Genomic DNA, 24,177 nt, shown 5'->3' on the forward strand with positions numbered 1-24,177 from the left:
TTTATTTGTTCTAATTTTGATATTTCTCCAGTGAGAGAGAAATCCATATTTTCGTTTATCTTGGCTTCCTTCGTGAAACTTGCATCGATTCGGGCGGCCATCATAACCGATAAAGGGGAAATTTAAGCGGATTCATTGCGACTGTCGTTTTTATTTTCTGTTTTTTGTGAGTTGCAAAATGACCATCTGCATTTTAAGTGGATGGTTATTTTCTTGCCTGTGGCTCTTATTCGGAGTACTTGTTGCAGTACTAAAAGCATATCTCTTTGATATGCCGCGCCGTGACAATATATCCACTGTGCTAGGTATAAGTTTTTGCCATATTTTTCTTTGGTTTGTTGTAGGAGACATTTCAGTCATTCAAAAAGTTTGGGATTGTGATCCAAAGAACAGCTTTGAAAGGTGAACTGAGTTCTTAAGAATTATTAGGACTCGTGAGGACCTGAGTAGATAGATGACAGTTATTTTTCTAGTCCTGTAGCATGCCACAGAAAGCTTCTTACAGGTTGAATTATATTAATCTTATTTCAGAACTGAGCTACATGGGACTCTGATCTTATCCTGGCATTCTTCTATGAACGTTAATATCAGAACTTCACAAATTGGCTCATATATTACATTGGCAGTTTAAAGTAAATAATTTGGTGTGCTAAAATCGAGCGAAATTTTCATAGCGACTACCTACACCCCTCTGTCTTTCAGGGTTGTCCTTCCATTTACACCTCAGACATTGAAAAGAATTTTTATTCAAGGTTATGAGCGATTCTTGCCTAAGATCAGTTATATTATATCTTTGGAATAATATGCAGATTCCTTCCTGTTAGCAGTTGTTGAGAACTGAGTACTGTCTTTAAAAAATCTCCAAGATGTCTAGATTTTAACGTGAGCCTGAGAACTGGCAGAATTTGAAATATATTTGCATTCCACAATGTTTCCAGGGCATTGGTACTCGAGTGGAACATTGACATTATCATTTAAGATGAAAGTTGGGAAGGGGAACGGAAGAGAGAGTGGAAAGTCTGACCAACGCGGCCTAATTAATTAATCATCTGAGGGAAAAGGGGACCAGCGGGCAGCTACGAAATATGAATATCGACCTATTTATGGAAGGGCTACTAGCACTTCTCGTGTATTCTTAAGCCCGCATGTTACTTTCTTTGTACCCTGGACTCTGAGGCGACCTCGCGATGTTAACGGTATATAAGGGGCGATTTCATATCGGGTTGAAGGAAAGCTGTTTTTGTTTTATTTATAGTCATGAGATGATAACTTTCGAATTGAAAGCGACGCGTTTAGAGCAAGGTAAATAGAGACAACTCATCCTCCGTTTTCATGTATTTTCAAGTTATTTTAAGATTTTTTTTTTATTCCTTGGATGTCCTTGGTGAGTCTTGGATCAAGTGAACCGATATTTATTCCTTCTGTCTTCGGTGTGATCTGCACTGCATTCCCTTCAGTGTAATGAATTAAAGCTGCTGTGTATAGGTAATACAAATTTTGTTACCAGGGTTGCCAGTAATGGGCTTCAAGCCTTGTCGAACCCCAAAAGAATATAAATCCAAAGAGCTTGTTATTTATGCAATAGCTAAAGAACTGGTTTTATCTGAAGAAAATAATTATGTATAGAGTTTATGGATTAATGCTTATTAATTAAAGAAGATATTGCTGCCGCTACATCTGGAAACTGTTATCTGATTGTTATTGGCTGTGTTCCAACTTCAACAGTGGCATAACAATATTTGCTTAATACATAAAGTTGCCATCTCTGCCACAGAAGAAAATCTGTCATTTGCCATTTAGCGTAATCTATTGAAATATCAGATCAAAGAACTAAAAAAAAATTTTCTTGAATATTTATATATGCCAGAACGAAAGACATAGGTTCTGTGCCCAACGCTGCCACAGTTGGAGAAGCATAGAGAAAATCACTTTACTGGGAAATATTAAGTCAAACGCTGTTATACCAAGGAAGCTTTAAATGTTAAGGAAACAGGCGATTAGCAAGGCAGAAAATCCATTAAGTAACTACCAGGACACCGGATTAGATAGGACTTGTCCTTCCTTTCAGTGTTGATATTTAAATCAAATTAAACGGCACTTTTGACATTCCGATCAAATTAGTTGGTACTTTCAATTTTTGCCCCCGGAGAGGGTAGTGCTATCAGTGCACCTCACGTAGTGCACTGTAGGAAAACTTAAGATTGTATGCAGCGTCCCTTCGGCTCCGAGCTGCAATCCCGTTCATTCCTTTTGCTGTGCTTCCGTTCTTATTCTCTTCTGTCTAACATTTCACCCTGTCCCAGCAAATTGTTTTTTAGTGCAACTGGGAGGTTTTTCTCCTTTGGCCTAAATTTTATATTCCATTCCATTCTATTCAATGTTTGAACAAGCAATTTGAACACGCTCAGATTTCGGAAGAAAACAGCTTGTAATGAAGACCGGAAAGTTTTATCATTACATTTTGCAACGAGAGAATTTATATATAAGTTTACTTCAGTTTTATTGTAAGGATTGAAACCAGTTTGGTACAGAAGGATACTGATATATATTTTGGTCTGTCACAGAACGATACCAATATTAGTTTTAGTCTGGCATAGAAGGATACTGGTACTCAGTTTGTTCTGACACGTAAGGTTACCGGTATTTATTTTGGTCTGCATAGAAGGCTACCAGTATTTATTTTAGTCACACTGTCTTTGGGCCAACACAACAATCAAGACCCAAATGCAAACCGCCATTTTTTTATAGCTTTAAAAATTCGATTAGCAGGAAGTTTTTAAAGGATAATTAGCACCTGTAGGATCAAGACGCAACTGATTTTGGAAGTGGCTTTGCATTCACCCGCTCATGTATCTTGCCGTCAGCACAATGACTTGTAGAAGTGCTATACCACGATCATTAAAGTTTGATGCAAACGTTCAGATTCATGTTGTTTCTTTATTTTTGTCTCGTAAGGGGTTAGCGCTGTCAGTGGACCCCACGCTGTGCGCTGCGAGCATTACTAAAGGGTGCTTGCAGCGTTCAGTTGTTTGGTCTTTTACTTCGTTTTTCAGTCTTGCTGTCTAACCTCTCTGATTATTACTTCTCATTGCAACAGTGGGGTTTTCTCTCAGTTTCGCTTTTAGACCCTTGTACTACATCTCATTTATTCTCTAGGTCTCGATAATACCATCCAACCACTCCAACTCCCTCCTTTTCACTTTCTAGAGCACAGAATGGCTGAGTGCGCACCAATGCTTGGCTTTTTAGCCTAAATTCCACGAATCCCATTCAGTCTCGGTGATATTTGTTCCGCCTATTTCTGTACACACTGTCCATTCCCTACGTAGCTTTGATATTTGTCTAGTACCTCTTGTTATTTTTCATCATGATTTTGCTCAGGTGCTGTAACCTTTCTGCTATTTTGACCGACTTGTTTATTTTTAGACCAAAAACCCTGGACCATTTACACCTTACCTTACTTGGTATTCATTTACTGATTTTTTTTAAACGTTTCTCTGATATTTCATTCATGCAGCTTTAGCTGTTTGGAACAGATATACTTCATAGTGTTTTCAGCCAGGCGATATAATTGTCTTCATGCTTTTGACAGTTATTTATGCCGTTACCGTATTTCGGTGCCTTCAGATGTTTCATGTAGATTTCTGAATATTTTTCTTTGAACCACAATTTAAAATGTAGATTTTACGTAGCGGATGGAGATAACTTTGCTTTGTAAAAGTATGCATATATACAGAGACGGTTAGATTTTTAGACCATTCATTAAAATGTTGATTGTTTTGTGACTACTGTATCTCACTTGTACGTATTCCTTGATTGTTTGAACAATAAATTAACACGACTTTGTTGCTTCGTAAATTGTTTATTTGCTTTGGTGTTCTTAGACAGCTAACACATTTTTCGTGAGTATCTCAGCAAGTTGATGTAGTTTTTCTTTGAGTTTGTATAAAGCTAAACGATTCTTGCTTTCGTGACGAAGTCGATAAATTGCAGAATGGCCTCATACGTCCCAGCGCTTGGCCTTTGGCCTAAATTTTATATTCCATTCCATTGCATTCAGAGCTAAACGGTGGTTTCCCTCTTGATATTATCAATAATTTTTTTGACGTTGCCATTATACTACGTGAATAGTGTTATAGTATCTTTGTTGCCATTAGTCAAACAAGGTCAGTTTTTAATTAATCTTAGAGGTATATTTATGATTATTGGTTTAAAATGAATGATTTCTGTGGTCCTACCTGGCATGGTATTCCCCAGGGCCTCGATGAAACGCAATTTTTTTTTTTTTTTTTTTTTTTTTTTTTTGCTCTTTGTAGGGTTATCAAATAATCGTTTTAATTCTTCTTCTTTCCCACCGTTATCCCTACATTAAGGGTTCAGTTGCCTGATGCGCCTTCTCCTCCACTGCCTTCCAACAAAGACATCATCCTCCACCAAACCTGTTCTCTCTCTCTCTCTCTCTCTCTCTCTCTCTCTCTCTCTCTCTCTCCACATCTTCCTTCACTTTATCTTGTTCTTTTCATTGGAGGGATGGGTAGTTCCTCGTTGGACGAGTCGGTAGAGTTCTCGGCTAGCACTCTGCTAGGCCCGAGTTCGAGTCTCCGGCCGGCCAATGAAGAATTAGAGGAATTTATTTCTGGTGATAGAAATTCATTTCCCGGTATAATGTGGCTCGGATTCCACAATAAGCTGTAGGTCCCGTTGCTAGGTAACCAATTGGTTCTTAGCCACGTAAAAAAAGTCTAATCCTTCGGGCCAGCCCTAGGAGAGCTGTTAATCAGCTCAGTGGTCTGGTTAAACTAAGGTATACTTAACTTAACTGGAGGGGTGGGTAGAGCTCTCGGCTAGCAAGCTGCTGGCCCAGCGTTCGACTCTCCGACTGGCCAATGAAGAATTAGAGGAATTTATTTCTGGTGATAGAAATTCATTTCTCGTCATAATGTGGTTCGGATTCCACAATAAGCTGTAGGTCCCGTTGCTAGGTAACCAACTGGTTCTTAGCCACGTAAAATAAGTCTAATCCTTCGGGCCAGCCCTAGGAGAGCTGTTAATCAGCTCAGTGGTCTGGTTAAACTAAGATATACTTAACTTTTTTGCAATTTATCTTGCCATCTAATTCTCTGTCTCCCTCTTTTTTTTTTAGATGGCGAGATAAAAGTATGCATATATACTGTATATAATCGTTTTAATTAGTAAATATTAATTCCTGTCTTCTTTTGCATTTTGCTTTCATTTTCTTTTGGGTAATACTTCTTTTGCTTATATAATCGCCATTTCTTTTCGTTTTAACATTTGTCACAATCTTTTTCCATTTTGTCATTAGTAAAATTCATTCTAAGGAGAAGCAAAGGGTATAGGATGCCAAAAGAAATCTGCCCCCTCAAAGAAAAAAATACATATATATATATATATGTGTGTGTGTATATATATATATATATATATATATATATATATATATATATATATATATATATATATAGTAACACACACACACACACACACACACACACATATATATATATATATATATATATATATATATATATATATATATATATATATATATATATATATATATACAAAGTTCTCAGTTCTCTTGAAAAAACTATGCAGAAAAATTATTGAACAAATAAGTTGAGAACATCGGGTACATATCAGCCTTCGTCATATGACGTCATCAGTATCTCATATTCGTCAACGTTGCCCCCTCCCCACCGCCCTTCCTTGTGGTTTATGCGTCAACAGTGGCCACCGGTTTTCTTTGGTTCAATACGAATTACACTGGGGACACCATTGATGTGTTCTACCTTGGAGAATGAATGCAAGAGTTGTCGAGAGTCTTCTGACGAATATATTTATGGTAAAAAGTAACTGCTGTGCCGTAATAAATCATCGCAGCTGGATTCTTGAGCGAGTCCGTGAATATTAACGTACTAGGATCGATTTGTTTTTCCAGGTCAGTGTTCGTTTATGTTATTCTGGCAAATGTTAAATGCTCACGATAGGTCTACATTTTTGAGCCGTTTTTCCTGCTCCTGCCATATACTGTATATTGCAGCAAAGCCTATCAAAAATCAATGTACACACATGTGTGTATATATATGTATATATATATAGTATACATAGATATATTTATAAATTTCTGTATATTATGTTTTATCAAGGTTCAGAGTTTTAGCCATTGGACTCTCTCTCTCTCTCTCTCTCTCTCTCTTTCTCTCTCTCTCTCTCTCTCTCTCTCTCTATATATACATACATATATATATATATATATATATATATATATATATATATATATATATATAGAGATATAGAGAGAGAGAGAGAGAGAGAGAGAGAGAGAGAGAGAGAGAGAGAGAGAGAGAGTCCAGTGGCTAAAACTCTGAACCTGAATAAAGAGTAATGTTCTTAAACAATCAAACATCTTATCAACCGTTAGAGCTGAGCAATGTGTGTTGGCAAGACGGCTTCATTCTGTCCCAGTTATGCACCTGAACAAGGGAAACAGCCTCGGCGCATGCGCTGCGACCTGCTTATTAATGGACCTTGGTGGACATTTCGGAACAAAGTCTACCCTTTTAAGGTGAAAGGTGAAGGACCTGCTTTATTATTACTTTCTCATGAAAATGAAACACCTAGCTGAATGAGACTGTGCCCCAGTCACTTGAGAAAGCACGAAAGACCATTCATTTCCATTGGAAATGAAACGAAATTCTTCATCACATTCCACTTCATTCGAAATCGGCAGTTGTGTAATAAATTTGTTAAGTGACAAATTCTGTCTCATAAACTTGTAACTCATTCAACAGCAGCTTTCAAGCATCAGTGAGCAGCATGATCACACGAGCGATTGTTGTTTCACCCGTGAATATTGATGAACTAAAGTACCTTCGCGCATTTTAGTATACTCTGCACTTGTGCTTGTACACTCGTCATACATTCGTAATACACAAGTTCGTCTATTTACGTCTTTAAACACTTGGGTATTATTAGATACAGAAGCTGAATTCGATGGGACGATTGGGGTTATGGAACTGCACCACTACCGGATCCAGGGGGGTGGCACCTGGGCACATGCCAGCTCCCTCCCCAAGAAAAATAATGACAAAATAATAATATTGAAGATTTAGGTAATAATAGCATAAATGAGAAATATAAAAATAGGAAAAAAAGTAAAAATCTATTATAGAAATAATGTATATAAATATGTGTGTATGTATAATATGAAAATTGGTGCCCCAACCCGTGAAATTTTTCTGGGTCCGCTAGTGAAATGGACTGTTCTTAATCAGTTTTGAACTTTGGCAAAGATACTTTGTGTATCCAGTATGGGTTCCGTGATTTAGTGTTGCAACTCTCAACTCATGTTTGCGAGCTCTGTTGATCTTTTCCCGGCTAACTGCCCACCAGCCCACCTACAGCACAAGTAGAAGAAGTTCAAGAAGATTGCTGGGCCTTGAACCAGCCTGACCACCTTCACATCTCTTGAAAAAGGGTCACAGTTAGGACCTGAAAATACTCGAGATTCAAGTAATATGTAAATATTTACAAGTAAACAGGTTATACACAGGAATCTTGTGGGTTTCTCTTTCCAATAATAATAATGTGAATTTTCGTATTACTGAATGACTGCACTTGTCGTTACGTTCATAAACTGCAAATGTGGAAGGGAAGATGAGGCTGCTTATATCATCCAGTTTGAATGTTCCTTATATATATGTTTGACTTTTGGCAACCAGTACTTCCTAAATTTTCATGTTCAAGTAGTCTTGAGCCTGATGCTGACCATATGACCTTTTTCTGAAGCCTTTTGTTAATATATCTCTGGCATAGCCTTCCACATTTTTATTAGTGCATTTCCCTCTCTCGTTTTAGGCTTATAGAATACAGTTCCATAATCACAGTTCTCCCCCTCTTGATATGCCTGGCGCGGGCGGCTTTTCCCATTTCTAGTTTTCTGTAAAAGAAAACTATTGTGCCGGCTTTGTCTGTCCGTCCTCACTTTTTCTGTCTGCCCTCAGATCATAAAAACTATTGAGGCTAGAGGGCTGCAAATTGGAATGTTGATCATCCCCCCTCCAATCATCAAACATACGAAATTGCAGCCCTCTAGCCTCAGTAGTTTTTATTTGATTTAAGGTTAAAGTTAGCCATGATCGTGCGTCTGGCACCGCTATAGGTTCCAATAACACAGGCCACAACCGGGCCTTGGCTGAAAGTTTCATGGACCTTGGCTGAAAGTTTCATAGGCCGTGGCTGAAAGTTTCATACAGCATTATACGCTGTACAGAAAACTCGATTGCTCCGAAGAAACTTCGGCACATTTTTACTTGTTATTTTTATTTCCCTCTTTCCATCTTCCCTTAGCAGATTGGGCCTCCAGCATCCCCGGCTCTCAGTTGTGTCCTGTAGCCTACAACTTACTGGAGCTTCTGCTAGTTCTTCATTGGAGGGATGGGAAGAGCTCTCGGCTAGCACGTTGTTGGCCCAGCGTTCGACTCTCCGACCGGCCAATGAAGAATTAGAGGAATTTATTTCTGGTGAAGAAATTAATTTCTCGTCATAATGTGGTTCGGATTCCACAATAAGCTGTAGGTCCCGTTGCTAGGTAACCAGTTGGTTCTTAGCCACGTAAAATAAATCTAATTCTTCGGGTCAGCCTTAGGAGAGCTGTTAATCAGCTCAGTGGTCCGGTAAAACTAAGATATACTTAACTTTTTTGTGCTAGTATGCTTGTGTGGTGGTAGCTGGACGAACTTTGATGCCACATTAAGATGGCCTTGCGTTGGGAACTGATCATACAACCACATTCTCAAACTTTGAGCTGTGCAATGGCCACCCATAGTTTGGCGTGTGATGCCCCTGGCTCGTGGATACACAAGCTTAATTTGCTTTTTCTTGTAGTTTTTCCTGTTTTCCGAAAAGGATTTTGGTAGTGCAAATTAAAGAGGAAAATTTTCTTGATGGGTACCGAGGAAAATGATTCTCCGAACGAATCCTTTCTTGTTTCTTCGTGTCTTTCATGTTTAAAATCGATCATTGATAATCTTCGCTGGTGCTTTAGTCTTGTCAGGTTTTTTTTTTTTTTGCCTTAAATGATGTTAAGGCTCCAATAGGTTGACTTTGACTGACGACATTTTTACTTACATCCACAGATTTTTACTGCTGATCCAGTTATTTGCATTTGTTGTTCACTCTGCTGGTAATGTGTGCATTGCTTTACGCTGCTGGGTGATTTTGTTTAAAATTTCATGGTTTTTGGCTTCTAAATCTCATGGGTAATTGGACCTTAGGCTTTAACCAATTTTAATTCAAAATATTTAAATTTCTTTACTCAAAACCTTGACCTTCGGTGTCATGTTTAAAAGTATGACGATATTTTTTATATGGAGTTTGTTTATGAGCGAAAGTATAGGATCAGGTCTTTATTCCATGGTTTGATGGGTTAGCTTTTGTCTACTGTCAGAGCACAATACAAAAATAATGCATACGTATACTTGATTACATTGATCATCTTAGAAGAAAATTACCCTTGGCATAAGCCCCCAAAATCCAGGGCATTTTTGTGTTCTCTGGAAATTTCAGTGCAAAGTACGGAGACTTGCTTGCGTTTATTTGTACTGCTCAACTTGTCAGGTCATTAGTGTACGGGAATTTTGCCACTCTCCCGATTGCCATCAGCTGATGAAGAAACACTCTCATATTTCTGGTATTATACTGGATCTAGTTATATCAGGCGTTTCCGGCATAATAGAAGCCAGAGACTGTGAGATTATTGCTATTTATGACTACTGTGCTACAGCGGAGAACATTGCCATTAATCGTTTCATCCCCAGTTCTACTTATGCAAAGCTTCGTCTAAAGTATCATGCCAGCAGAACAATGCTAAATAGATGAGTGTACAGCTAGACAGATATCCAGATAAAGAATCTCGTCCCATGATACCAAGTGAAAAACTAAAGGATGTAAATTTAGGTATCAGTGAAAACTGTTAAAATCAGGTTTGCTGCCATCAATTGTTCAGTTATTCTAATAGAGGTGACTGTCCAGAACTATCCTGATAACCTCTATGAGGCAGTCTCTATAAGAAGAGAATTTATAATATATAACTTAAAGACTAAAATTAAAGAAGTAATTTGGATTTAATTGGCTGACTTAGTTAAAATCCTCCATCTTTTGACCACGTACTTCTTTTTATTACCTAAGCAGTTAATGATAGGGGTATTTATTGTTAACCGTTCATAGGGACAAGGCCCATCTACTTCAGAGGACCTTTTAGGCAAAACCTTTTATTGATGTTCTGCCAAGAAACTTTTCATCGTCAGCCACTGCCACTATATTGGCTTTCATTCGTGGGACACAGAAAATCGTTGATAACCAAGGCGGTTAAGATGAAAAGTTAAGTATACCTTAGTTTTACCAGACCACTGAGTTGATCAACAGCTCTCCTAGGTGCTGGCCCGAAGGATTAGACTTATTTTACGTGGCTAAGAACCAATTGGTTACTTAGCAACGGGACCTATAGCTTATTGTGGAATCCGAACCACATTATAGCGAGAAATGAATTTCTATCACCAGAAATAAATTCCTCTAACTCTTCATCAGCCGGCCGGGGAATCGAACTCCGGCCCAGCGAGTGCAAAAATCCAGTTTGGGGTTTCCGCATTTTTTTTAGCTACAATTTATTTTTTTCCAAACATCATGTGTCCAATATTGAATATAAGTTTCTCCCATTCAGCGATCTTCACTGGCTGCTGGAAACTATCTTAATCCCGATTTAAAGTATCAAGCTTGATTTGAGAAGATTTAACTAGTTATACCCAGAATAGTGTTTAGTTCCAGAATTGTGTTTACGTTGGATGTGGGTCTAGACTTATTCAGATTTATTGTAGTTCTGTTTTGGACTTGGTTGACCATAACGCCAATAAATATAAACTACAAAAGTTAGTTAGTGGTCTCATTTACAGGTGGAAACATTTACTGTAGTTGTATAGCTATTGATGTTTTTTCGGAAAACTGAAAATCAGATGCAAGTTTTTAAGATCTGAGGGCGGACAGAAAAAGTGCAGACAGAAAAAAGTGTGGACGGACAGACAAAGCCGGCACGATAGTTCTGAAAAGAAAACTGTCTGTCCGTCCGCACTTTTTCTCTCCGCACTTTTTCTCTCCGCCCTCAGATCTTAAAAACTACCGAGGCTAGAGGGCTGCAAATTGGTATATTGATCATCCACCCTCCAGTCATCAAACATACCAAATTGCAGCCCTCTAGCCTCAGTACTTTTTATTTTATTTAAGGTTAAAGTTAGACAGAATCGTGCTTCTGGCAACGATATAGGATAGGCCATCACCGGGCCATGGTTAAAGTTTCATGGGCCCCGGCTCATACAGCATTATACCGAGACCACCGAAAGATAGATCTGCTATTTTCGGTGGCCTTGATTATATGCTGTAGCGGCTGTACAGAAAACTCGATTGCTCCGAAGAAACTTCGGCGCATTTTTTACGTGTTTTCTATCATTATTAGTAATGAATATTGGTTTGGTTGAGTGCCAGCAGACTCCCAAGGTCATTATATTTTTGGCAAGATTGGTTAGTGGTGGTTTTGTTTCTGCAGCAATGGTAATATTGATTTAAATCACCTCTATTTCAATAGGCAAGTTCCATTTTCGCCTTTGGCGTATGCTTTCCAGAGCATTGAAGTCCACGTTGTATTTCATTCCCTTTATATTTAAATTGTGGAGATGTTTTCAGTTCCAGTATTACTAAATCTGATTTCCAAAATGTGAGATGTTGTAATAACACATTAATGAGGCTTTCACTATTGCCTTAATTTTTTCAGTTGATGGTGCTGTTTTGGTATGTGCGTACATTATAGATAATGATATGACCGATTAATACTTCATGAGATACATGAAATTTTCATTTTTATGACTGCATATTGGTCATTGTTGTTCGGGCAAACCACTGGTTTTTATAGGGGTTCATGGTGGAAAACCAATGGCTTTTGGGCCAAGAAAAACCAAAGCAAGTGAAGAGTGCCATTAGCAGTTGTGAAATACACTGTAAATATAGGAATTGCAGCTAAATAATATTTATGCATTGAATGTAGAGTTACTAAAAACCACAAGGGAAAATACAAAATATAGAAGGAAAATGTGGCAGTGGTAACTAAAGAGGTGGATGCTAACTTAACCTACTATCCATTTCAGTGACCGCGAGTCATCGGTTTTCTCAAATATCTTTCAAACTAATTGTTTGATCGAAGTGGTACTTTGACACAGTGTACAAGACACCTCCCGCTAATTTTTGGTAATACAGTGCATTGTCAAATAGTTTTAGTTAAGGCTTTTACTCTTGATTTACATGGTGTTGCCAAGCATCGCCAAACTATGCGGTCGAACGTCCTTTATTCCCATCCTGTCCCTCCTTCTCCCTTCCCCTCCTCATCCCTTCCCCTCCTCATCCCTCCCTCAACCCACTTTCCTGGCCTCCCCAACTCCGCCCCGCCTTTCTTGTCTATGGGGGATAGCGGACGTTCGATTGCATAGATTAATCCTGTTGGCTCATGCGATTTTGCCTTTAAAAGTCAAGAGTAAACACCTTAACTAACACCATTTGACAATGCACTATATTACCAAAAATTAGTGGGAGGTGTCTTGTACACTGTGTCCAAGTATCATTTCGATCAAATAATTAGTTTGAAAGATATTTGAGAAAAATGATGACTTGCAGTCCCTGAAATGGGTAGTAGGTTGCCAAATCCTATATGACCTCATAGTTCACTCCCCCTAGGTCTCATGAAACCTTCTCTAAATAAAGTATGCCCTTAGCACTTACTGAGGTTCATCCTAATCTAACCTGAGACGTAGTGCAGTGCCCTACCTGACTGAGGGGTTTGTCCCTTCTGATTTCATAACCTACCTCATAGGTGTTAATCACAGTCAGGCAAACTTAATTCATTGCCAGGTCAGCAGCAGCACAATGAAACTGACAGGAAATTGCTTAAATTGCCGCACTTTGTCAATTATGACCACTAGGTTGCAAAGTTCTAATTTGCAAAAGGAGATAGTTCAGAGTCAAAGTGTGCAAGTGTAAAGTTATAAAAGTAAATGGAAACGAGGAGGTTGGAGCAGTGCAAATAATATAAAAATGGAAGTGATTGATTTGTTCAGGTATTTATGAATAATTCAACAGAGGATGGTAGGCTGAGAGAACACCTGAATCACAGTAACGAAATAGGTGATTAGGGAGTTAGCAGGGAAACTGCAAAATTTTAGAAAGTCTTGAAGTGTTCATGGAAGCCTACGTTGAATGTATGAAGGCATCGTTGCGTTAACTCTTTATTGGAATGGATGTGTGAATGTTGAATGTGAATGATCAGAAATAGGTTGAGTATGCTGAGATGTAAAATACCAATTTTGTGCTGTATATTTGGCCTGAGTAGAATTGAAAAAGTGAGAAACATGGAGATACATACTGTAGATAGGTCGATGAAAAGCGTAGTTAATCCAAAAGTGTTTGGTTGATGAGGATAGATGGCTGTAAAGAGATACTGGAAGAGGAAGATCATGATATTCAAGAATATTGGGGATGGATGCAAGATAGGGGAGAAAGATGGACTGTGCTTGGGTAGTTCGATGTGCTGCTGGTAAGCCTTATTTATTCCCACTTTGTTGAAGGAGAGGCTGAGGTTATTATCTTCAAATCACTAGGATCAGTTCCAGTTCTTACTGATTTCGACATATATACTATGCGATCTATTTCGCTGAGGCTTCAAACATACCCCCGTCTCCTAAGGTCACCCCTTTTCATACAGTCAAGCATTCAGTCCTATTTTCATTTCATTTCAGCTGTATCTTTTCCGTTCACTTAATATTTTCCTTATAACGTTTTATTTGCAACCACTCAGAATCAGTATCCATGGTCAGTTCTGTCTAATTCTCTCATTCTCCACCTCTAATTTGCCACATGTTTCACACCAGACTTATGAAGTCTCATGCAGTTCAAGCATTTTCTTAAAAACCGTAGACTTACGACCCCTGGTTTTATGCAAGATCCTGATTTTACGATTCGCTGGGAGTTATCTGTACAGGTGATTCATCCACGATTCTGCATTTTTTGCATGAAAGTGGCTGTAAATTTTTTTTTATTTTTATGGAACAATCTTCTTTTGATGGAAACGGCCGAATGTTTTATTTGCACACACTCACACACACACACACACACACACACACACACACACACACACACACACACACACACACACACACACACACACACACATAAATCACACATCACCCCAGTTGAAAAAATAAGTGACTAGGTGTATGTCCTGACCGGTTACGATTTTATTTCTAAGGCATATTCACTATCCTCTTAAGAATTTTGGAGTTAATGTAGTATTTAAGAACGCTAAAACAATGAAACTTGTACTTATAAAGAATCCCCCGGACAATAGTAAGGGGTGTGTATATAAAAACTCCGAGTAAGTCCTGTGACACCTTTTATATTGGTCAAACTGGTGAAGCCCTGGAAATGAGGATAGAACAGCATAAAAAATGTGTAAGATATGCACAGGTGAACAGTGGAATTTTTGTACATGTTATTGAGAACAGTCATGCAATCAACTGGCCAGGGGCTAAGAAGATAGCTTATTCTAATAATGCACTGGAGATGAATATCACTGAATGTAGCTTTATGAAAGGAAGCTATGGCCATAACATGTATAAACTTGATCCTATAATTTTATAAGAAACTGGAAAATGTCTAAATTTTAAGGAAGGTAGTTGATATGTATGGAAAAAGATTATTGTATTTGTAAACACAGTATGGGGCAACAACACTAACGAGTTTTGTAGCCCTTCCCCTTTGACACCTCTCAGGTGTGGGTTTGTAGTCTCCAGTGGTTTAATGTGTTTGTCCGTACTCTCCCTTGTATATATTGTGATTTCTACCACTAGCACTAATGAGCGTCGTTGCCCTCCCCCTTTGACACCTGTCAGGTGTGGATTCGTAGTCTCAAACGTTTTTTTTTTTATCTTTGTCCGCACTGTTTCTAGTTTATATATGTTGATATTGTGTCTTCTAATACTTTGTATCAGTCCTTCGTCAATGGCCAGGCAACCAAGTCGAAACCGGTCAGGACCTATACCCAGTCTCTTATTTGTTCACCTGTGGTGGTAATATTTAACAAACGAATCTAGTGTTAATGTGATTTTAATCATATATCTACATATACATATATATATATATATATATATATATATATATATATATATATATATATATATATATATATATATATATATATATATATATATATAGATATATATATATACACATATATATATATATATATATATATATATATATATATATATATATATATATATATATATATATATATATATATATATATATATATATATATATATATATATATATATATATATACATATATATATATACACACACACACACACACACACACACACACATATATATATATATATATATATATATATATATATATATATATATATATATATATATATATATATATATGTATATGATTTATAGACATAAATGGTTCGTGTTAACATTTGAAAAAAGCGTAGTGATTATGATTATCTGCGATTACATTACGACCTCGAAGTCAGTGCCCACCAAAGTATTGTTATGCATTGTAATTGTCCCCACAGGGAAGAAAAGACATTTGGCCAAGACAGTGGGTGACAGTGGCTGTTACTTCCTGGGTCAAGATTCGTCTTGAGCTGTGATATTATGCCTCAACATTATTTCTGCTGTGAAATGCCAAATGCTCAAGAAGGTCTTCGGAATAATGATTTGCACACTGCGAGTAAAAAGACGATGTCGATATTTTGCAACAGCTAAAAACAACAATGTTGATACTGAAAGTATTTCGGGCAGCACCAAGTAGTATGTAGCCATAAATAGAGAGGTATAGGTGACCATGAAGTCCTATGAATGTAGAATGTTCTAATCAAGCGTTAGCATTCCTATAAGGACATAAACATGTAAAAAACGTCCTTGTTTTTGATATATAAGGAAAATGTACCGTGTATCGTTTGTATTTTTCGAATGATGGAATGACTTCATGAAAGATGCATGCTTGGTAGTATACTTTATTGTGATAACCAGAAAGTGTTTAACTGTATTCATGTGAATACTTGACTTCGTAAACATCATCGTGTCAAAGCTGACTTTTAATATCCGTTTAAACACGAGACGATGTACTGTGTTTGATAAGGTCACAAGCCTCGCCTTTTGTTTGCCAGACAGCGATGTTCATAATGTAGTTTGTCTTTAGAACAACCTAGAAATCTTAGAGTGTTTGCTCAGTGAAAATTAATGCTGTTACGCTAACTGTTTGTTGGTCGAAGTTGTAAAATATTCCATACAATTGGAGTGCTCTATAAGGGTTCATCGGAAAAGCTTGAAGCCGGGCAAAAAAGTAGAAATCAATACAGTTGCTGCGACCTTGCTCAAGGATTTTCTCAGGGGGAGTGGTACATGACATGAAAGACAATAGAAAGTTGATAACACTGCGCAGAAAGACTTTTGAAACGAAATTGCAGTGAGCCCTGCAGAATTCGTCTCTGAATGCCTCTGCGAGTAGAGCAGTGACTATAGGTCCGTCAACAAGGAATTGTACCATAATCAGTTGTTAGTACGATAGGTGTCATAAGGGGTCGGATAATGACTTCAAAGGAAAAATGAAGGATATGGAAGGGATAATCTGGAAAAGCCATTCGTTGCCCCCTCCAGTCCTTTCGAAAGATCGATTTCCATGAGCTTCCCTTCGCCACGACGCGACGTGGCCACAACGTTCAAGAGGGTAGAGGGGCGTTGGGCAGACGACGACCAATGATGATAAAGAACTTGACATAATCAAGGGACACAGGCTTTTGTAATAGCACAGGAACCTGAGGCCTGTCTAGAGTCCATAGCAGAGGACCTTCGTAAAAAAAAAAAAAAGATGATTCACAGTGAATCAGGATTCAAATGTCTCATGATCAGTTGTCAGTTGCAATGCACAGACATACTTTTGAGTACATTTTTCCATCTGCGTGTCTAGCTGTACAAATACTGACGAACAGCAACAAAGACAACATGAACTTCACCCCGCAGGCGGGTAGTGTCGTCAGTGCACCTCATGCGGTGCACTGTAGGCATTACTTAAGGTTCTTTACAGCGTGCCTTCGGCCCCGAGCTGCAACCCCCATCGTTCCTTTTACTGTACCTCCTTTCATATTCTCTTTCTTCATCTTGCTTTCCACCCTCTCCCAACAATTGATTTAGAGTGCCACTGCGAGGTTTTCCTCTTACTGTCAATTTCCATTTCAGCGCTGAATGACCTCATAGGTCCCAGTGCTTGACCTTTGGCCTAAATTCTATATTCAACTCAACTCAACATGAACTTCAGTGAACTACTGTGTTAGATGTACCCATGATGCCATCATCAGTTTTTGGAATTATTCCCTCTGGCCCATCCCAAATGATTTTAGGAGACAAAAAAGTTTCTATAGTATATAGTATTAAGTAAGCCCACGATTTCTTGTATACATGGAAAATGTATATTTTATAATCTTCAGTACTTTAATGTCTCCATGATCAATTCACCCAGTATGCAGTCTTTTGACCTTATTCAGCCATTTTCACAACCAGGAAGGTTTTACACAAAGTAGCAGATCAGTCGGTTTTGTTAAAGTTATTTTGGCCAGAGTATGCAAGGAGTGAAGGCTTGGCTGGATGTCTTACACGATAATCAGTTGTCAAGTTAGGTGGGCAATAACTATGGCATGATGTTGAGCAGTCTCACTGACACATTTGGTGAATAAATTGTTGAATGCTGCCTGGTGAGTCAGCCATAGTCTCACCTCATTTACTGCTGTGCCTGTAGCTCGGCCACAAGAAACTCTTACTCTATCTTCACAGTGGTATACTTAACATTTATTATACCATGGAAAGATGACATGGTGTGTCATAGACTAGGGACTGATCATGGGAGCATGCATTATTCCATATGTACATAATCCTTTTATTATATTATCTGCCGTATGCAAATATCATGGAATAGACTTAATAAGCAGTACCCAGTGGGGTACTGCTTATTAAATCTGTAGAGCATAATGTTTAGTGTAAGAATATTGTTTATTGGGGTGATTTGATAATAAAACAAATGTAAAATTATTGATTGCTTTTTATTTTATGTTTAATTGCTTGTGTTTAAGGTGGGCTCTGTACCGTGCAGGGTTGCCCAGGGTTTCTGATTGGATTGGCCCAAGCTTAAGGTTGACCGTGTAAGTATAGTACTTTACCCTTATCCCTTCTTTTGCTCCGCTAGTTGTTTTCTTCATTTATTGTATTTCCTTAATACTATAGTGGAATGTTTTGTTTTTACTGTTTGTGGTAACGTTGATTGTTAGCATTGAAACTCCATTAATAGAAAAGTTTCCTGAATATTCATCAGGCTTTGTGTATTTTGCTCAGTAAAGTATTGTATGGGAATATTTTAGGGGCAAGGATTACCAGGAAGTACTATTACTCCCGTGTGTGGTGTTTTTATCTGTATTTTATGGTTTATTGACTATGGTTTATTGTATTTGCTGTATATTTTTGCTTTTATTAATCTTAATTTTTCATTTGAAATCTCTTCTCCGTTTTCTTTCTCAGTTACATAATAAGCATTGTGCTCTGTGGACCCCTTCTTGGCAAGTTAATGGCCATTTAAGAATGTTCATAGGGAGTGTGGCACAGTTTGAATGAATAAATTCAAAATAGATGTAAGATAAATGTAATTTTATGTGTTTGGTTTAACCAAGATCTCATACGTCACACTTGTAGAAACCGTTCGGTTTTACGAGCTTGTTGTCAATTTCCGTTTTCAGCGCTGAATGGCCTTAGTTGCCCCAGTGCTTGGCGTATGCCTAAAACCTATAAATCAATCAACAAATCAATCATTCATAGGTGCTTGCGAATTTTTCTGATTCGTTTCAGCCCTTTTGAGAAATTAAATCTCTTTATGTAACCTCCAAATAGCGCACGAAAAGTTCGACTTAAATGTGAACACAGAGTTCATCGTAACGAACGGCACCTGGAGTTTTCATAACTCGTTTGGAGGGGATTTACGTTTTCTCTTCAAATGCAAGGAACAACCGAGTCTTAGAAACTTACATTGAACAGTAGAAAAAGATGTTTATTCGTCTATGTCGTGGTCATCTGTACAGGTCGGTTTCACGTGTGGTCATGAGAGTTATGAAGCTTCTGTATTTCCATATAGGCATCGCTTTGACGTCACATGTTTACTGTTTCGGGCGTCCTGGAATTTATATATGAGGAGACGTGATTGGAAAAGTAATCTTCGAGTGACATTTCATCACCTGTTTACGTCATAGCCTACTGTTCAAGGGCAATCTGACTTTCATGCGATATGTCATTTGATGAGCGAGATGAAACATTTTTAGATGATTATCCTGAGGTGCGAATGACCAAGAAAAAGAAATCTGGTACTTGTCCCCATCTTCGCGAAATCTTTTAGGCACTGACACCAGAAATAGCCGGCAATGTGGTAACAGCATAATGTATTTTCATGACTCAAAGTGTTATTGGAGTGACAGCAGGTGAAGCCAGTCCAGACCAGGTCCCTTCAACCAGATTGTTATAGTGATCTAAATCCCTTCCCGTTGTTTTGTGGAAAGCTAGCCAGAGTTTCCTCTGGAAAAGTGCCATGAGAACCAGTTCGGGAAGTTCTTGGAACCTTGAAACCTCCGACCCTGCTCTTGACTCGCAAAGGCCTCTGGAGGCATGTGACAGTGACGTGGCCAAGTCCCTCATTGAATTTAGATTCTTATTTCTGCACATATTTCAGGAACTGAGTAATTCAAGGAATCGAGCGACATAACCTGTTTCTAGTTAGATCACTTCGGCGATTATAGGTAATTCTTTCTGCGTTGTGAAGGCTGCTGTGATTTCTGATTATGATGTGGAAAGTTTATAGAATTTTAATGTTTATCCGGTTACATTTTTTTTCCCCACTTTTTGTGGCTGCAATTGTATTATAATTGCTTCCTCTTTACAAAGTGCGCTTTTCACTTTGAACCGTAGAAACTTTCCACGTCGTTAAATTATACTTTTTTTAGGTCACTGATAGTTTCGTTATATCAGTGCTAACTCTTCATTTCCGCTACTAGAATTTTTCAGAAGGATTTATTGAATAAAATCTACATAATTAACTTATAAGTTTTTTTCCATTTCTGTTACTGAACTGCAAATCCCGCTCTTCCTCTAATAGACTTCATAAATACTACTGGAGAAATATTTCAGGATGTGTCAATCAATATAATCATTACGAGAAGTAAATATATTAAGAATAGAACGGAGAAAGTAAAGTAATTGAACAGAAACAAGTCAGCAATACTCATGTGATAATGATGATGATCAAACATGTCTTTTCTTAAAGAATGAATTTAACTTAGGAAAATTAATGGTAAATTATAATTTCAATGAATATAGTGACTCATTCATTGGAAAAAAGTTGGAAAAGTTTGAATTGTGGACATGATTTCACTCTTTAATGTGACACATGTCACGTGTCCTGAATGTCTTCGACGCTGAATGGCAGGTAGACCTAAATTATTTAATGTGTCACCAATAGCCAAATTTGGGCATGAGAGTAGTTAAAGAGAAACTGCAACATTTTCCATTATTGTTACACTTTTTCATGGCACGCCAATTTAGTAAACGAATTTTTGTGCACAAGAGAGCGAACGCATATGGAGCAAATTCAGTACTTTCCAATATTGCTACACTTTTTCAAGGCAGCCAATTATGGTATGAGAATTTCTGTACACAAGAAAGAGAACACATGAGGAGCAAATACAGCACTTCTCTGTAATTGCTACACGAGAATATTTTGCATAAGGAGAAGAAAACATTTTAACAGAGCAACTGTCAGCAGAGATTAAATTCTTACCGCCAGCAGGTCAAGTTGCAAACGGTGCAATCCTTAAGACGTTGTAATAATCAGTTGTTAAAAAGGCTGATAAGCTTATTAGTCTTTTCGTATTGCACAAGTTAAATAGAATGAGAAATTTAAAAATGGAAAACATAAGGATGATAAAAACAGTTAAAAAGTAATCAAGTATTGATTAAGATAACAACAGGCTTACAAAAATTCAGAAAAAAAGACAATATGTTTTGTAATTTGCAAAATGGCTTTTAATAATTTCCTTTATCACACTACTCCTGAGTCGCAACAGAATTATGATAAACATCTTTCTTGGGATGACACGAACCTCACTTTATTTAAAAGAACTTTAGGAAGACAGGAACAAAGAACTGGGAGTTCTTCAGGATTTTCAGGATTCTGACCAAGACGTAGAAGATGAAGTGGCTTGAGAAACACAGCTTAAGACTAACACCAGTTCTGGTTTTCCCTGGCTGAGTTAGTCCACTAACTGAACATTTAAATCATAAGAGAAAGCGTGCCTACTCATTTTCCCCATTGTTGTATTAATGATATTATGAGACATTTGTGTATGGATGAATGACACTTGCAGAAACACTTTCCATGACTGTTTAAGGGTAATTGTCTGTAACCTAAGATATCTATATATTTTCACCATACACTCCCCTCCCGCCCACACAAGGGTTGCACAGGAAACACAGGGCCTTCCGGTACTCGGCAAGTCCTTAGAGATGAGGATGCTAGCCCAGTTCCCCGGGCTTAAACCAGACTAGCTATGGCAATCATTACTGTACCTCCGTTCATATTCTCTTTCCATCTTACTTTCCACCCGCTCTTGACAATTGATTCTTAGTTCAACTGCGACATTTTCCTCCTGTTACACCTTTCAAACCATTTTACTGCCGCCAATTTCCGTTTCAGCGCTGAATGACCTCATAGGTCCCATTGTTTGGCCTTTGGCCTAAATTCAATATTCTATTCTATTCTATTAGTAGCTGGGACGACGGGATGGGCGGTTGCCCAGGAGGACAGTATAAAACCTATGGACCCTGCAAATGTGAGCCCAGTTATCTGCTCCCAAAATATATATATATATATATATATATATATATATATATATATATATATATATATATATATATATATATATATATATATATATATATATATATATATATATATATATATATATATATATATCTATATATATATATATATATATATATATATATATATATATATATATGCAATGTATAAATTACTGTGTGCAACAAATTTTCAGATTTAGCCAAATGTAACGATAGTTACCATTAGCTATTGTGGTAGAGAAAGGTTGATATCGATTCTAAATCCAGAACCTGAATTCGACAGGTATAAGTACTGCAGTGTCGAGACCAACTCGATAGCCGGGTGATCGAAGTCACTATCTACCATTGTTTCTAATTAGGGCACGTTTCGAATTCTGGCTGGTGAAGAAGCACGTATGAATTAATATTCCCTCTGGGTAGGTTCTTCCCAAGGTTCTGAATTGGATATTAGATGGTATTTGTGGTTTTATATATATATATATATATATATATATAATTAGATATTAAATGATATTTGTATATCTATTTATATATATATATATATATATATATATATATATATATATATATATATATATATATATATATATATATATATAAATATATATATATATATATATTTATATATATACATACATATAAGTACGTATAAACATCCCAGTAACCTTGGTAATGTGGCGTCAAAAAACATGTATTAGTATCTCCCAAACATGTATCATCTTTATATGCATGTTATCGATTTTTATAAACGAGTTCCAACTTCTGGTGCTTCAAATCTTACGCCCCTTTCCATTGGGTGACTGGCACCAAGCAGGGAAGCAAGAATCCTGCTATTTTTGGTACGGTATGCCACGGCAGTGCGAATGTGACTGCCATTGGCCTTGTGTGCAAAGGCGCTTCCGTCAGGCACTCCTCTGCCTTCGGGGGCCGTCATAACTGAACCTCTTGACCGTTTTGCTTGCTGAGGCTTATAGGTCAAGCCTCGCCGTTTACCACCATCGCGGTAGCATTCAGGTTTAATTGCCGGATCTTATATAAATTATATATATATATATATATATATATATATATATATATATATATATATATATATATATATATATATATATATATATATATATATATATATATATATATATATATGTATATGTGTGAGTGTATATATATTATATATATGTATATGTATATGTATATATATAAATACTTATATATACTGTATGTTATACATACATAAATATATATATATTTATATATATAAATTACATATATATATATATATATATATATATATATATATATATATATATATATATATATATGTGTATATATATATATATGTGTATGTGTGTGTGTGTACGTGCGCCCCCGTATTTCCTTATACGGATGTGCTCTTGTAAGAAAGTAATTGAACATTCTTTCTTGAAAAAAATATCTTCACTTTGTTTAAATAGTCTTTAGGTCGGTTATCACATTAATTTTTTTTAAGGGTTTCTGGCTCTCAGAACATGTTACATAAAAAAACAACATAGTTGTATTCGATATGCTGTACATTTGTTCGTACATTACATTGTTTGATTCTTATTCTTAAGCGGTATATTTGAAGTCAACACTCAGGTGGTCCTTCAAACACGTAGGTAAATGAATCAGTATATTCCAAGTCTCTCTGTGTGTGTGTGTGTGTGTGTGTGTGTGTGTGTGTGTGTCCTCCTGAGTGTTGGATTTTTTATTGCCAGATTACGATTAAAAACACACGAATAGCGATGGGTCCTGCCCGTTAAACGAAGCGTTACCTGGCGGGGTCACCAATCTGCTGATAGGAAGTCCCGTGATGCGTGTACCTTGATGGGCAGCACTTTCTCCCCGCGAATGCAAGGTCTGCTCAATCCTTAGGCGGTTTGAGGGAAAAGTGATAGATTGAACAGCGACTATGCTACAACAACACAATGATTCCGCCCTTTTTATTTGGATGGCTACTTATTATAAGTGGAGGTCATAATGGTCATAGGACCGTTGTTATGAATTGGTTGATGTTCTGTGCGAGGATGCCAGGTGCTACGTTCATAGCGGACTCTTGTTTGAGTTTCATTCCGCGTAATGAAT

The 24,177-nt window shown here is 37.3% G+C and overlaps 1 protein-coding gene across 4 annotated transcripts in view; it reads left to right on the top strand.

Moving 5' to 3' along the window:
- LOC136838576 (uncharacterized) overlaps nt 1-24,177 on the top strand; it is a 211,861-nt gene that overhangs the window by 12,292 nt on the left and 175,392 nt on the right. The window contains exon 1 of one of the 4 annotated variants that reach the window (XM_067103757.1): nt 18,260-18,323. The exons of the other annotated variants lie outside the window; for them this stretch is intronic. The gene's annotated coding sequence lies outside the window, so the exon portion shown is untranslated. Of the gene's footprint in view, nt 1-18,259; nt 18,324-24,177 lie in introns of those variants that run through there. 4 annotated transcript variants of the gene reach the window in all.

The sequence above is a fragment of the Macrobrachium rosenbergii genome, chromosome 5 (genome assembly GCF_040412425.1).
Source record: "Macrobrachium rosenbergii isolate ZJJX-2024 chromosome 5, ASM4041242v1, whole genome shotgun sequence".
NCBI classification, from domain to species: Eukaryota; Metazoa; Arthropoda; class Malacostraca; order Decapoda; family Palaemonidae; genus Macrobrachium; species Macrobrachium rosenbergii.